Source organism: Pleuronectes platessa, chromosome 24 (genome assembly GCF_947347685.1).
Source record: "Pleuronectes platessa chromosome 24, fPlePla1.1, whole genome shotgun sequence".
NCBI lineage: Eukaryota > Metazoa > Chordata > Actinopteri > Pleuronectiformes > Pleuronectidae > Pleuronectes > Pleuronectes platessa.
In genome coordinates this window covers 7,645,380-7,661,614 of record NC_070649.1, presented here as the reverse complement: position 1 = coordinate 7,661,614, position 16,235 = coordinate 7,645,380, and the positions used below count along the sequence as shown (strand labels likewise).

Here is a 16,235-nt window from a genome sequence, read left to right as displayed (position 1 = left end):
GTTTGTTATGCACAGGTATGACTGTTGTACTCTTAATGCAGGTGGGTACTACTGCTTAGCTTAGTCAAAGGTCAAGGTCAATCTGGCCTCTCAAAAATAGTTGAATAGTCATGTGAGCATTGGTGGTTCAGTGGTAGAATTCTCGCCTGCCACGCGGGAGGCCCGGGTTCGATTCCCGGCCAATGCAACTAGCTTTTGGATCAGGCACAGCTGGTCAGAGCAGGATTTGAGGAGCCTATTCGGCCAGGACCAGCCGCCTTGAATCTTTCTTATACACTCCTGTGACCAATCCTGCATGAGACTGCGGTTAGGCCCGCCTTTCTCATTAGCATAAGGACACTGAAATCGAGAAATAAATAAATCAGGGAATAAATAAATATGCAAATATATTTAAGACATTTATTTAGACATTTCTGTTGTTATTAACGTATTTATTTATTTCTGTATTAATGAATTTATTTCCTTTTTATTTATTTCTGTATTTATTTATACATTTATTTATTTATATTTAAGTCATGTATAGTCCTCCATAGAAAAAGAGCAAAATATTTAATGTTTTATGCAATAGAAAATTTAGTTATTTCGGCATGTGCGGTAATAAGGTGCAGTGATTGGAATTTGGAAAGTGCCAATAATACGTAAATCACACTGTAGTGCATTTGTGTGTCTGCGGTGGGACGACGACAAACAGAGTTACTGTGATGCAGGGGGCTTTTTTGTGAGCCCCATTGGCTTGGGGAAGATTTAGTCTTGATTGCCCGGAACCTTTTTTCGGATGGGAATCTCTGGATAGGTGGATGTTTTGGAGCAGGCAGGTACCACGCATTCAGCCAGTTAGGTCTTAAAGATATCTGTGAACACTGGAGACAGCTGGTCCGCACAGTTTCTTAGTGTGGAGGGGGAGACTGCGTCTGGTCCCACTGCCCGCAAGGCAGTGGGACCAGACGCAGTCTCCAATGGTCCTCTCCAACAGTCTCTTGGGAGTCTCCAATGGTCCTCCCAAGAGTTCTTCCCAAAGAGTGGACTCAAAACAGATCCACTCCCAGAAGAAGGTGGACATCCCCCATCCTCACCTACATTAGATGCCAACTGACCATGACATATTGGACATTGTTGTCCATGTTTATTTATGAAGTCATTTGTCATGGCAAAGTGACATCACCTCCTCGTTAGTATAGTGGTGAGTATCCCCGCCTGTCACGCGGGAGACCGGGGTTCAGTTCCCCAACGGGGAGTGCACAATGTTTTTTGGATGGGATATTTTAACTTAAATCCATATGTTTGAAGCAGGGATGACACAATATGAAATTCCAGTGCCAGGATTATTGTCGTATCCCGGTTTTCTCTATTGTTCAGATTATAGAAGGAAAAAGACACTCAAAAAGCAATATACAGCTAATAAATAGCCAATAATATAGCTAATGAACAAAAACATTTATTATTATCATCTACTGTATCCAATTAGTTGTTGTAATGTAACAGTTGGCCATTTAAAAGTAATTCATGTAAACTATTGTATTTAGTTGCCTTATTGTGGAATGTCGGCTGGTGAATTTGTGTTTCCTGTAAAAAGCAGTGTATCTGTTATGGTGAAAAGTCACCGACAGAAGTTGTTTTTTGGAGTGACCTCTTGACTAGTTGTGAAAAAGTAAATGGGCATATTGTTATGGTTCAATCACACGTTTTGCATGTCCTTATTATACTTTTACCTCTCAGTATAGCTAAATTAAACCGGCCAACATTGATAGTGGTTATTAGGGAGAGAGCTATAGAGAGAGAGAGAGATTTTCGCCGAGTTCACCGAGCACACTCAGCTCTCATAGCTAGCTTTCCTCTTGACAAAAGACTTGTCAAGTATTGTCAAGCTTCCGATATCCAGGAGGAACTGACAGTTGTATTTGTATCTCTTTTGCATGTGAGGTTAAATTCTAATAGAAAACAAAGATCAAGACAAAGTAAACAAGACATAGAAATAATAAATTCAATAGTGAAGGTGTAGTTTCAAATGACAGGCAGTCTGAAAAAAAACGAAAAAAGCAATGGTTATGGCAAAGAGACAACTCCTCGTTAGTATAGTGGTGAGTATCCCCGCCTGTCACGCGGGAGACCGGGGTTCAATTCCCCGACGGGGAGTCAATGCTTTTTTTTAAATGGTTAGTTGTGTTTAAATACCTGCCTTATAAACTCTAGAATGAACCAGACAAACAAGATATATATATATGCCATGTAGACCGACTGTGATGTCAATTCTGGTCGTATTCCCATTCGAGTTTTTGGGACGGTAGACACGCCAGATACCCAAATTAACGTGTAGAAGCACTACAAAAGTGGAATTTTCATAATATGTCCCCTTTAAGTAAACTTTTATTCATCTATTAAATTTACCATTTATTTATTGTTTAAAAGTAGCCCAAGTGTATGGAGGACCATACATGACATAAGTAAAAATAAATAAATAAATAAATGTATAAATAAATACAGAAATAAATAAATAAATATAAAAGGAAATAAATAAATTAATACAGAAATAAATAAATAAATATGTTAATACCAAAAGAAATGTCAAAATAAATGTCTTAAATATATTTGCACATTTATTTATTCCCTGATACATTTCCTTTTCATTTGCAGTGTCCTTATGCTAATGAGAAAGGCGGGCCTAACCGCAGTCTCATGCAGGATTGGTCATAGGAGTGTAATGATCCAGCCCTACGTCTGCCTCTCAATGCTGGTGTCCAGTAGCTGTTTGCAGCGTTGAGCCAGTCCACACTTAAAATGAACTAGTTCAAGTTCAGAGGGTTAGTTAAGGTTATTTTTTATTGGGATGATTTAGGTGTCGGTAGTCCTGACTGTGAGCGTCACGTGTTCTACTGAGCACAAGGAGCGAGCCGAGAGGAGAAGGAGGAAACAGAAACTCCAGCTCGGTACAAACCACCTGCAGCTTCTGCTCTGATTATGAAGCCGCTGATCTCTGATCAGATGTGACCAGAGAAACTCTGTGTTTCCACTGTTCCACAGAGTCACTAACTGGCTGTTTCACGGTGAAGAGCTCAAGTCTCAGTCACTGCCCGTGTCTCTGAGCGAGTGTGTGGCGGAGCGCAGGGGCTGTGTGTGTGTAGCTCAGTTGACCAATCCTGCTCGAGACTGAGGTTAGGCCCGCCTTTCTCATTAGCATAAGGACACTGAAATGTGGAAATAAATAAATGTGGAAATAAATAAAAGTTGGAATAAAAGTGGAAATAAATAAATAAATGTGGAAATAAGTTTAAGACATTGATTTATTTAATTCTGCATTTATTTCCACATTTATTTATTTATTTCCACATTTATTCCAACTTTTATTTTTCGATTTCAGTGTCCTTATGCTAATGAGAAAGGCGGGCCTAACCTCAGTCTCGAGCAGGATTGGTCAACGGAGCTACACACACACAGCCCCTGCACTGCTCCACACACTCCCTCAGAGACACGGGCAGTGACTGAGACTTGAGCTCTTCACCGTGAAGCAGCCGGTCAGTGACTTTGTAGAGCAGTGAAAACACAGAGCTTCTCTGGTCACATCTGCTCAGAGATCAGCGGCTTCATAATCAGCGCAGAAGCTGCAGGTGGTTTGTAAGGAGCTGGAGTTTCTGTTTCCTCCTTCTCCTCTCGGCTCGCTCCTTGTGCTCAGTACAACACGAGACGCTCACAGTCAGGACTACTGACAGCTAAATCATCCCAATAAAAAATAACCGTAACTAACCCTCTGAACTTGAACTAGTTCATTTTAAGTGTGAACTGGCTCAACGCTGCAAACAGCTACTGGACACCAGCATTGAGAGGCAGAAGTAGTAGGGCTGGATCATTACACTCCTGTGACCAATCCTGCATGAGACTGCGGTTAGGCCCGCCTTTCTCATTAGCATAAGGACACTGCAAATGAAAAGGAAATGTATCAGGGAATAAATAAATGTGCAAATATATTTAAGACATTTATTTTGACATTTCTCTTGGTATTAACATATTCATTTATTTATTTCTGTATTTATTTATTTATTTCCATTTTTATTTATTCATTTATTTATTTATTTCTGTATTTATTTATTTATTTATTTATTTTTACTTAAGTCATGTATGGTCCTCCATACAAGTGGCATACATTTTTCTTAATCTGTCAGTTTGTGTGCAGTTGACAGGGACTATACAAAAATAGGGCACATTTTTATTTATTTTCTCTATTGGCTGCCTGGCAGTCACTAAGTTAATGATAATATTTTAAATAAAACCTTTAAAGCTCTAAGTGAATTTGACTGTGTTGTATTTGAAGGTATGATTCAACTGTTTTCCATGGTCCAGTATTTGAAAAAAAAATTTAAATGCAAGAAATCGTTATATCGAATTGCAATACTTACAGAAACGCAATACATATATTGTCAACTAAGTATCGTGATTGTATCGTATCGGGATGTCCCTGCCGATTCCCATCCCTAATGCACAACAATAACATTAAGCAGTCGCTGGCAATGAAATGCTTGGTTCACAGTCTCTTTAGTAGCAATGCTCAAAATATTACAAGCGCAAAAATCGAATACAATAATATAAATTAGAATATCAAACTAAAATAGAAAATTAAATGTATATAGAAATACCTAAATAGAATAGAGAAATAAAGATATTATTTGGAAAGTTTCTTCATTTCTTGTAAGTGATCTCCAGTGTGCTCTGTGCACCTGCGGGCACAGTTACGTTCACTGCAGCGATTTGATGATACACGTATAGTGTGGACATACATACAGAAGTAAATGAATCTATGTCTTAAACTTATTTCCACATTTATTTATTTATTTCCACATTTATTCCAACTTTTATGTATTTCCCCATTTATTTATTTATGTATTTATGTGTCCATATGTAAATGAGGTAGGAGGTCTCAACCCTTGTCTCGAGCAGGAGTGGTCAACTGAGCTACACACACACAGGCCATGGGGCTATGCTCAGAGACACACGCAGTGAGATCTTAGCTCGTCACCGTAAAGCAGCCGGTCAGTGACTTTGTAGAACAGTGGAAACATTGAAAACACAGAGCTTCTCCGGTCACATCTGCTCAGTGATCAGCTGCTTCATGATCAGAGCAAAGCTGCTGGTGGTTTGTACCGAGCTGGAGTTTCAGTTTCCTCCTCCTCTGAACATTAACTATGTAGTATTGGATCATTACACTCCTTAGACCAATTCTGCGTGAGACTGGGGTTAGGCCCGCCTTTTTTCTCATTAGCATATGGATACAGAAATAGAGAAATAAATAAATGTTGAAATATATTTATTTATACATTACTGTATTTATTTATTCTATTTCCTTATTCATTTATGCATTTGTTTCTTTCTTCATTAATTTATTTATAGTTAAGTCATGTACGGTCCTCCATAGAGAACCGGCATACAAACTTTTCAGGCTATAAAGCAACGGTTATAAATGAGACACCAGAGCTGTGGGGGAGCTTGAGGCACTGCAGCCTTCCTCTGTGCCATCGTCAACCAACCAAACAAAGCTAGTGAAAAAAATGTGTAAGATAAATTGTGGATCTACATTTGTTCAAATTCAGCCCTGTGAACACACGCTTGAATTAAGTCCTTCAAAAAGATAAAACAAAATGGATGTAGCAAGTGAGCATTGGTGGTTCAGTGGTAGAATTCTCGCCTGCCACGCGGGAGGCCCGGGTTCGATTCCCGGCCAATGCAACTAGCTTTTACTTTTTTTTCAATAAATATCCATTTTTGTGAAATAGGATAAGTTAAGATCATCCTTTATTTGTCCCACAGTGCGGAAATTAGGATGTTCCTGTCAGCAGTCGAGGCAGGGAAGAGGGTCATAGGAGGGCTTAAGGATATTAGGGTGGGGGAGGGGCAGTTGACTGATCTAAGAAATCTCTTAGATCCAGAGAAACACAATAAAAACGCCAAACATTCATGGCTAGTGGAAGTATAGTACAGAAGTTCAATGAACATAACATAAATCCCATGCTTCAAACATGCCTTTCAAAGTTCCTAACATTTAAATAGGCTATGATCGACAAACTTGCCATCTCCTCCTCGTTAGTATAGTGGTGAGTATCCCCGCCTGTCACGCGGGAGACCGGGGTTCAATTCCCCGACGGGGAGAATATATTTTTTTTCCAGATGTTAATTTTTAATCCATACCTATATCTTTGATGTGCAAAGTTCAAAGTGTGGTATTTTCATACATACAGTCCTTTACTATGAAATTCTTACTTTGCCACCTGCTGCAAATACCGTGCTTTAACCGTAAAAAAGAAATACACATTGTGTCTGATGGCAGTTGGATAAAGAATGTTCCTCAGTCTGGATGTCCTGCATTTCACACTTCTAATAATGGAGGGATTTGCAATTTTAATGTCATGCAGGCAATTGACAAGTGACTGGGGGGCAGATGAGCAGATGAATGAGTGCTTATGTAGTGCTGGGTGTCTTCGGCGTTAGACCGGTAATTAAGGCCATGTTGACGGATGATACGACCATGATACGTACCACTTCTGTCCTACAGCAGAGGGCAGAGGTGTGAACGGGCCGTGTTGGGGATGGGTGAAGTACTTAACAATGGAGCAGGCTCTGCTATAGACTCAACGGAGTTAGATGACCAGCAGAGAGGGTAGTGATGTCCTGCTGATCCTCTCAGCGGTCTTTACCACACTCTGCAGGCGCTTTCAGTCCATTGCAGTGTTGCTTCCATACCACATGGTGATGCAGCCTGTCAAGATGATCTCAATCATGCAGCTGTAGAAGTTGCTGAGCGTCTTTAGGGACATGCCGAATTTCCACAGCCTCCCCAGGAAGTACAGACGCTTTCTTGACCAGTTTGGGGGGGTTAGTGTCCAGGTGAGGTCATCACTGATGTAGTCTTGCAGGAATTTGAAGCTGCTCACTCTCCACCTCAAGCCCACGGATGAACAGTGAGTTCTCCTCTCCTTTCTTATGTGCACAATTATTTCCTTTGTCTCGTCCGTGTTGAGAGTTTGTTCTCTTCACACCATGTCACCAGACTTGCCACCTCGCGCCTATATGTATGGAGGACCATACATGACTTAAGTAAAAATAAATAAATGTATAAATAAATACAGAAATAAATAAATAAATAAATAAAAAAGGAAATAAATTAATTAATACAGAAATAAATAAATAAATATGTTAATACGAAAATAAATGTCAAAATAAATGTCTTAAATATATTTGCACATTTATTTATTCCCTGATAGATTTCCTTTTCATTTGCAGTGTCCTTATGCTAATGAGAAAGGCGGGCCTAACCGCAGTCTCATGCAGGATTGGTCACAGGAGTGTAATGATCCAGCCCTACTACTTCTGCCTCTCAATGCTGGTGTCCAGTAGCTTTTTGCAGCGTTGAGCCAGTTCACACTTAGAATGAACTAGTTCAAGTTCAGAGGGTTAGTTAAGGTTATTTTTTATTGGGATGATGTAGGTGTCGGTAGTCCTGACTGTGAGCGTCACGTGGTCTACTGAGCACAAGGAGCGAGCCGAGAGGAGAAGGAGGAAACAGAAACTCCAGCTCGGTACAAACCACCTGCAGCTTCTGCTCTGATCATGAAGCCGCTGATCTCTGAGCAGATGTGACCAGAGAAACTCTGTGTTTCCACTGTTCTACAAAGTCACTAACCGGCTGTTTCACGGTGAAAAGCTCAAGTCTCAGTCACTGCCCGTGTCTCTGAGCGAGTGTGTGGCGGAGCGCAGGGGCTGTGTGTGTGTGTAGCTCAGTTGACCAATCCTGCTCGAGACTGAGGTTAGGCCCGCCTTTCTCATTAGCATAAGGACACTGAAATCGAAAAATAAATGTTGGAATAAATGTGGAAATAAATAAATAAATGCAGAAATAAATAAATAAATGTGGAAATAAATGCAGAATTAAATGAATCAATGTCTTAAGCTTATTTCCACATTTATTAATTTATTTCCACATTTATTCCAACTTTTATTTATTCTGTGATATATTTCATTTTCATTTTCAGTGTCCTTATGCTAATGAGAAAGGCGGGCCTAACCTCAGTCTCGAGCAGGATTGGTCAACTGAGCTACACACACAACAGCCCCTGCGCTCCACCACATACTCGCTCAACAACATGAGAGTTCTGTCCAGTCGGATCTGAACAATTACAGACATGTATTGTAAAAAGGCCCAGTTCCTGAAAATCGGAGGGAAAAAAGGCAAGAATATGCATTGGTGGTTCAGTGGTAGAATTCTCGCCTGCCACGCGGGAGGCCCGGGTTCGATTCCCGGCCAATGCAACTTTCCTTTTTCTGGTACAAAACATAATTTTACAGGCTTTTGATATATATCGTCTTTTCCATTGGTCTGAAAAACCCAATGCCCTCTTACATCTGTATGGAGGACCATACATGACTTAAGTAAAAATAAATAAATAAATAAATGTATAAATAAATACAGAAATAAATACATAAATAAAAAAGTAAATAAATAAATTAATACAGAAATAAATAAATAAATATGTTAATAACAAAAGAAATGTCAAAAGAAATGTCTTAAATATGTTTGCACATTTATTTATTCCCTGATACATTTCCTTTTCATTTGCAGTGTCCTTATGCTAATGAGAAAGGCGGGCCTAACCGTAGTCTCATGCAGGATTGGTCACAGGAGTGTAATGATCCATCCCTACTACTTCTGCCTCTCAATGCTGACTGGTGTCCAGTAGCTGTTTGCAGCGTTGAGCCAGTTCACACTTAAAATGAACTAGTTCAAGTTCAGAGGGTTAGTTAAGGTTATTTTTTATTGGGATTTTTTAGCATAAGGACACTGAAATCGAAAAATAAAAGTTGGAATAAATGTGGAAATAAATAAATAAATGTGGAAATAAATGCAGAATTAAATAAATCAATGTCTTAAACTTATTTCCACATTTATTTATTTATTTCCACTTTTATTCCAACTTTTATTTTTTTCCACATTCATTTATTTCCACATTTCAGTGTCCTTATGCTAATGAGAAAGGCGGGCCTAACCTCAGTCTCGAGCAGGATTGGTCAACTGAGCTACACACACACACAGCCCCTGCGCTCCGTCACACACTCGCTCAGAGACACGGGCAGTGACTGAGACTTGAGCTCTTCACCATGAAACAGCCAGTTAGTGACTTTGTAGAACAGTGGAAACAGTGGAAACACAGAGTTTCTCTGGTCACATCTGCTCAGAGATCAGCTGCTTCATGATCAGAGCAGAAGCTGCAGGTGGTTTGTACCGAGCTGGAGTTTCTGTTTCCTCCTTCTCCTCTCGGCTCGCTCCTTGTGCTCAGTAGAACACGTGACGCTCACAGTCAGGACTACCGACACCTAAATCATCCCAATAAAAAATAACCTTAACTAACCCTCTGAACTTGAACTAGTTCATTTTAAGTGTGAACTGGCTCAACGCTGCAAACAGCTACTGGACACCAGTCAGCATTGAGAGGCAGAAGTAGTAGGGCTGGATCATTACACTCCTGTGACCAATCCTGCATGAGACTGCAGTTAGGCCCGCCTTTCTCATTAGCATAAGGACACTGCAAATGAAAAGGAAATGTGTCAGGGAATAAATAAATGTGCAAATATATTTAAGACATTAATTTTGACATTTATTTTGGTATTAACATTTTTTTTTTTTTTCTGTATTAATTTATTTATTTCCTTTTTTATTTATTTCTGTATTCATTTATACATTTATTTATTTATTTATTTTTACTTAAGTCATGTATGGTCCTCCATACATCTGGACATTGTGTGTAACATTAACCGATACAATCTGCAATCAACACCTGAATTTAATGTCTGCGCAGTAGACATGTGGTTTGATCGTCTCTGGCCTTTGACCTGCAGTCTGGTCTCTGCACTCTAGATGCCGACGCTGCACTTTTCTTTATAGCGGTTGAACTTCTGGGCGTTGGCACATAAATAGACATATATATTTCAGTTTTTATTCTTATACTCTTATACTATACTCTTCTGAAGATTTATTCTTTGAACTGTGTAATATTCAACGCTGTCAAAACAGTGAAGTGAGAGTTTGTGTCACGTAAAACAGAGTTGGCAAACGCAGCACAGATCACAGGTCCTAATAAATTGATTGTAGGTCAGAAAGAGAGATTAGGGAGGACATGTGGCAGGGCAATAAAAGGATATGGTATAAGTATACTGAGCAAACAATGTGTGACCGCCCGAAACCTGAAACAGTGGCGGTGGTAATTCTGCAGTGACAGCTGTCTATATAGCGGAAACAGGTGCATTTATAAGGCCTCGTTGGCGCAGTAGGCAGCGCGTCAGTCTCATAATCTGAAGGTCGTGAGTTCGAGCCTCACACGGGGCATGTGTTTTACACAAACAGTGTATGTAGATTAATTTATCATCACTAATCAGGATGTCTTGGTAGAGGAGTACAGGGATTCAAGAATCAGTATGAAGGGACTGTGAAGATAGCAATGCCCAAACTGTTTATAACCTACTCCTCAGCTCATAACCTTTCTGCTTAAAGCCCCCTTTGGGAATAAAATTGAATAATGCTGAAGAGATGGTAAACATAGAGACAGTCAAAAATATACATCTTTACATATTGTGTAAGTGCACCAGCTACTACACTGTGTGCACAATTATTAGGCAAGTGCGTATTTTGACCATATCATAATTTGTATGCATATTTTCCAACTCCAAACTGTATAAACTTGAATGCCTATTGGATTTAAGCATATCAGGTGATCTGTATTTGTGTAATGAGGGAGGGTGTGGCTTAAGGAGATCAACACCCTATATCAAGGTGTGCATGATTATTAAGCAGCTTCTTTTCCTCAGGCAAATGGGCCAAAAAAGGGATTTACCTGACTCTGAAAAGTGAAAATTGTAAAAAAAGTTTTTCAGAGGGATGCAGCACTAAATTGCCAAGATATTGGGGCGTGATCACAGAACCATCAAACCTTTTGTTGCAAATAGTCAACAGGGTCGCAAGAAACGTGTTGAGAAAAAAAGATGCAAATTAACATCCAAAGATTTGAGAAGAATCAAACGTGAAGCTACCAGGAACCCATCATCGTCCAGTGTGTTTGTCGGCCTGCCGTCAGCTCCGTCAGCTCCTAGCTGTCCGAGTTGTTCTATGTTTGTTTATGCTGGCACTATGCTGGCACTGCTCTGTTGCCGCTAACTAGACCTATGATCGTCAGACTCTGCTACATCTCAGAAATGCACTGGTGACCCATACTCTCCTGTTCCCTACACCAGATGTCACCCTCCGTTTGTATACCCCTACCTGGTGTATGTCCTTCGGCTACCCTGCTGCGTCTCTCTCCGGAAGAACCGTCCGAGGCGCCGAGGGGAAACGCGGAGGAGTCCGGGTGGCGATCAGGAAAAGAGCGTGTGTTTCTCCCGCACAGCCGTGGCCCTGTCATCTCTCTGCAGCCCATCTAGGACGGAAAGATCTCTTCCTGGCTCGTTGTTCGTGGGATCCGATGTACTCCTGCCATGTGTCCATCACTCCGCATCGACCCCAAACACCTGTCAGCTCTGCTCGTCCGAGACTGCGTATCGGTAGCGGTGGGATGAACTCCCTGAACATCCGCCCTTTGGATTACTCCCGTTGCCCCCAGGCTGTGATTCATTCCACGGCTAAAATCGCCTTGGTCAACTGCAGGTCTGTGTCTAACAAAACGTTTGTTTTAAATGACTTCTTCTCTCATCACAATCTGGACTTCTTGTTTTTAACCGAGACTTGGATCAGCGCTGTAGTTGGCCAGTCTTCTGTCTTCGGCGAACTTTGCCCTATTAACTGCTCGTTCATTAGCACACCGAGGTGCGCTAGAAGAGGAGGTGGAGTAGCTCTCGTCTTCAAAAATAATTTTAAATTACGGACACTCTCTGTAGGGAGTTTCTCCACTTTCGAACTGCAATGTGTAATTGTAGAATCTGCTATGTCCCCACTGGTTTGTGTACTCATCTATAGGCCCCCTAAGCCTGACAAAGACTTTATTACAGAATTCTCTGACTTTCTCTCCCATTTTGTCTCATTGCATGATCGTGTTCTCATACTTGGTGACTTTAATATCCACGTCTGCTGTCCAGAAAGACCCATGGTTAACGAATTCCGTGGTGTAATAGATGCCTTTGGTCTTACTCAACATATAAATAAAGCTACTCATATTTTGGGACATACACTTGATCTTATTTTATCTTATGGCTTTTCTGTAGATAATATTGTGATTGAGGATGCCACTTTCTCTGGCCATAAGCCTATTATGTTTGATGTTACCCTCTCCAATCCATTGCGAACTGCCAGAGCTCAAGGTCGTTTCGCTCGCCACATAAACTCTCTTACTGCAGCCCAGTTTTCTGATAGCTTTCTTAGTAAAACTGTTGCATCTACCATTGCAACAGCGGCATCATCCTCTTCTAGCCCGGATGATTTAGTCAGCCTTTTCCACTCTTCTTGCTCTTCCATACTTGACTCTGTAGCTCCAAGCAAAAATCTCAATGTTGGTTGGATGAGGCCACCCGCTCTCTCAGACAGGCCTGCCGTAAAGCCGAAAGGAAATGGAAAAAGGATCACCTAACTGTCTCCTTTGACATTTTTAAAACTGCACTAGCTTCCTTCCAGGCAGCAGCAAAAAAAGCCAGGTCAAAACACCTCTCTGGTCTGATTAGCAAACACTCTAATAGACCAAACATTTTATTTAGCACTATTAATTCTTTTATCAACCCTCCTAACTCCCCAGTTGCTGATGTATCTACTGATACCTGCAAGAAATTCCTTACGTTTTTCACCGATAAAATAGAGAACATTAGATCATTGTTTACCCCCTCCTCATCACCCACTCCACCAGATTATTCTGGTGCACCAGCTATTTTTAACCAATTTCAGCCCATTTCTCTCATTGAACTGCAGGATTTACTATTGCACATGAAACCCACTGCATCCCCCCATGATGCCATTCCCTCTTCTATCATAAAGGATGTTTTTGATGCAGTTGGCCCCTGTATTCAGGTAATTCTAAACTCATGCCTCACATCCGGCACTGTCCCTACATATTTTAAGCATGCGGTCGTCCAACCCTTGCTTAAAAAACACAACCTTGATGCTGAATGCCTAAAAAATTACCGCCCCATCTCTAAGCTTCCTTTTTTTTCTAAAGTTTTAGAGAAAGCTGTTTTGTCACAGTTGACTCCCTTTCTGACCACCCACCACATACTAGAACCCTTTCAATCAGGTTTTAGATCCCTTCACAGCACAGAAACTGCCCTGCTTAAAGTAACTAATGATCTGCCCCTCACTCTGGATTCTGGTGATAATGCCATCTTGATATTACTTGACCTTAGTGCTGCTTTCGACACTGTAGATCACAACATCCTCCTCACCCGCCTGGACCAGCAGGTGGGTATCAGGGAGACTGCATTACTTTGGTTCAGCTCTTACCTTAAACACAGGACTTTCTCTGTCTCTATAGGCCAGTTCTCTGCATCATCTGCCCCTGTCTCTTATGGGGTCCCTCAGGGGTCCATACTGGGTCCCATGCTATTCAGCCTGTATATGCTCCCACTGGGTGACATTATAAGAAAGCATAACATCTCTTTTCACCTCTATGCAGATGATTCACAGCTGTACCTGCCATTAAAATCTAGGGACTCCATCCAATCTCTCCTGGTCTGTCTTGAAGATATCAGAAACTGGATGGCCAACAACTTCCTCCAGTTAAATGGTGACAAGACAGAAGTCATCATTTTTGGCCCCCCCAAGGCAAGATGCACTACTCTAAATAATTTAGGTTACCTCACTCCATTTGTCACACCCTACGCCAGAAACCTGGGTGTCATCCTCGACTCTGAACTCTGTTTTGACAAACAGATTAGTAATGTGGTCAAAACTAGTTTCTACCAACTTAGAGTGATTTCCCACCTCAAAACCTTCCTATCTCATAAAGACCTGGAGATAGTAATTCATGCCTTTATTACATCACGGCTGGACTATTGCAATTCCCTCTACCTCGGCCTCCCCCAATCCTCACTCAGACGTCTACAGCTGGTTCAAAATGCAGCTGCACGTCTTTTAACTGGCACCAAGAGGCGTGAGCACATCACCCCCATTCTGGCCTCCTTGCACTGGCTCCCCATTCTTTTTAGGATACAGTTTAAAGTTTTATTATTTGTTTTTAAGGCACTCAATGGGCTGGCCCCAGCCTACATCACTGACCTTGTACAGCCCCAGTCAGTCCAAAGGTCCCTCAGATCCTCTAGCAAAGGTTTTCTGCACGTGCCACGCTCACGGCTCAAGCAGAAAGGTGACAGGGCCTTTGCTGTCGCCGCTCCACGTCTGTGGGACCAGCTCCCTCAGAACATTAGATCCGCCCCCTCCATTTCTGCCTTCAAATCTAGGCTAAAAACCCACTTTTACTCCCTGGCCTTCCTTTCCCCCTAACTGTTCGCCTCCTGTTATTGAATGTTATTGAATGTTATTGCACTTTGTATTGGTTTTTAGTACTTATGGTCAATTTGTATTGTTATATTGTATTATTTGCCTTTTATTGTCATTGTACAGCACTTTGGTCAGTTATGCTGTATTTAAATGTGCTCTATAAATAGATTTTACTTACTTACTTTTACTTACAGTGCTGTCATATTCCAGAACTGCAACCTACCTGGAGTGCCCAGAAGTACAAGGTGCTCAGTGCTCAGAGACATGGCCAAGGTGAGGAAGGCTGAAACCCGACCACCACTGAACAAGACACATAAGTGGAAAGGAATATCTTAAGACAGATTTTTTTTAAGGTTTTATGGACTGATGAGATGAGAGTGGGTATTGGTATGGGCTGATATTATTAAAGATGAGCTAGTTGGAACTTTTCGGGTCGATGATGGACTCAAATTCAATTCCTAAACCTACTGTAAGTTTTTAGAAGACAGTTTATTCAAGCAGTGGTACAGGAAAAAGTCTGCATCTTTCAAGAAGACTATGATTTTTATGCAGGACAATGCTCCGTCGCATGCATCAAAGCACTCCACTGCGTGGCTAGCCAGTAAAGGCCTTAAAGATGACAGAATAATGACATGGCCCCCTTCCTCACCTGACCTAAACCCTATTGAGAACTTTGCATGTCAGAAATATTTATTTGTACAATTTCAGTTGTTTGTTTATTATTCTCACTTTAACATTTGAAAATAAACAAGTGAGATGGGAAATTTTCATTTTTCATGTAGTTGTATAATATTTCTGCAAACTTATAGTTGCCCAATAATTGTGCACACATAGATATTATCCTAAGATAACCAAAACCTCACTTTTACTTTCTTAAATATTCGGGTTTGAGGTTTAGTAACATGTTGGATTGACTGAGAGCTGTAGTCGTTCAATAATAAAATGAACCCTCAAAAATACAACTTGCCCTAATAATTGTGCACATAATGTAAGGGTAGGTCAGTGTGTCATTGAAGGAGCTGCCCAGTGCTGTGATGGTTTCCTACAGGGGGTGTCCATCAGAGATGACACCATCATCCTCCTCTGTCCCACCACCTCCACTAATTCAAGGGTTATCACAGGTATCCCACTGCTGCTGCCCCAGCTTAATATTCCAAAGAAGATGGCCAATGCCACAACAGAATGATAAAAGGTCTTCAGGAGCACCCCCTGCCCTCCAAAGACCTCAGCCTTCTGAGCAGATACAGTCGGCTCTGGCCCCTTCTTATAAAGTGCATTGGCATGATCCGTCCAGTACCGTATATTGTTCAGATGAACACCAAGGTACTTAGTAGAAGTCACTATCTCGAAGTTCACCTGTGTTGGGGGGGAGTGGTTGAGCCTGCGGAAATCTACCACCAGTTTTTTTAAATCTGGAGGCAGTTCTGTAATATACAATAAGTACACACAAATTATTGGCTATTGATACAGGTTCAATGCACATTATTCCCTGAGTGTCATGTTTCAACCTCAGTAACTGAGCATGACAAATTGCACTTGGTTGTTTCTTCTCATTTAAGTAGTCTTTAGTCTTGGGTCAGTGACAGCTCCTCGTTAGTATAGTGGTGAGTATCCCCGCCTGTCACGCGGGAGACCGGGGTTCAATTCCCCGACGGGGAGAGCAAACATTTTTTTCTCCGATTGTCTTTGAACTTTACTAATTTTGTTGAACAATATATTCTCCCAGTAAATATTGTGATAAATGATATAATTGTCATTATTTTCAAACTATTTTTATACTACTTATATACTG

General features: G+C 41.0%; 7 non-coding genes across 7 annotated transcripts; all 7 read left to right on the top strand.

The window, feature by feature from the left end:
* The first annotated feature begins 116 nt into the window (after window positions 1-116).
* trnag-gcc (transfer RNA glycine (anticodon GCC)) lies at window positions 117-187 on the top strand. Its single transcript has one exon. It is a non-coding gene; the product is annotated as a tRNA-Gly (tRNA).
* A 1,874-nt stretch (window positions 188-2,061) lies between these two features.
* trnad-guc (transfer RNA aspartic acid (anticodon GUC)) lies at window positions 2,062-2,133 on the top strand. Its single transcript has one exon. It is a non-coding gene; the product is annotated as a tRNA-Asp (tRNA).
* Window positions 2,134-5,641: 3,508 nt separating this feature from the next.
* Window positions 5,642-5,712, top strand: trnag-gcc (transfer RNA glycine (anticodon GCC)). The gene has a single exon. It is a non-coding gene; the product is annotated as a tRNA-Gly (tRNA).
* Window positions 5,713-6,060: 348 nt separating this feature from the next.
* Window positions 6,061-6,132, top strand: trnad-guc (transfer RNA aspartic acid (anticodon GUC)). The gene has a single exon. It is a non-coding gene; the product is annotated as a tRNA-Asp (tRNA).
* Window positions 6,133-8,218: 2,086 nt separating this feature from the next.
* On the top strand, window positions 8,219-8,289 carry trnag-gcc (transfer RNA glycine (anticodon GCC)). Its single transcript has one exon. It is a non-coding gene; the product is annotated as a tRNA-Gly (tRNA).
* Window positions 8,290-10,287: 1,998 nt separating this feature from the next.
* trnam-cau (transfer RNA methionine (anticodon CAU)) lies at window positions 10,288-10,360 on the top strand. The gene has a single exon. It is a non-coding gene; the product is annotated as a tRNA-Met (tRNA).
* A 5,670-nt stretch (window positions 10,361-16,030) lies between these two features.
* Window positions 16,031-16,102, top strand: trnad-guc (transfer RNA aspartic acid (anticodon GUC)). The gene has a single exon. It is a non-coding gene; the product is annotated as a tRNA-Asp (tRNA).
* The last annotated feature ends 133 nt before the right edge of the window (window positions 16,103-16,235 follow it).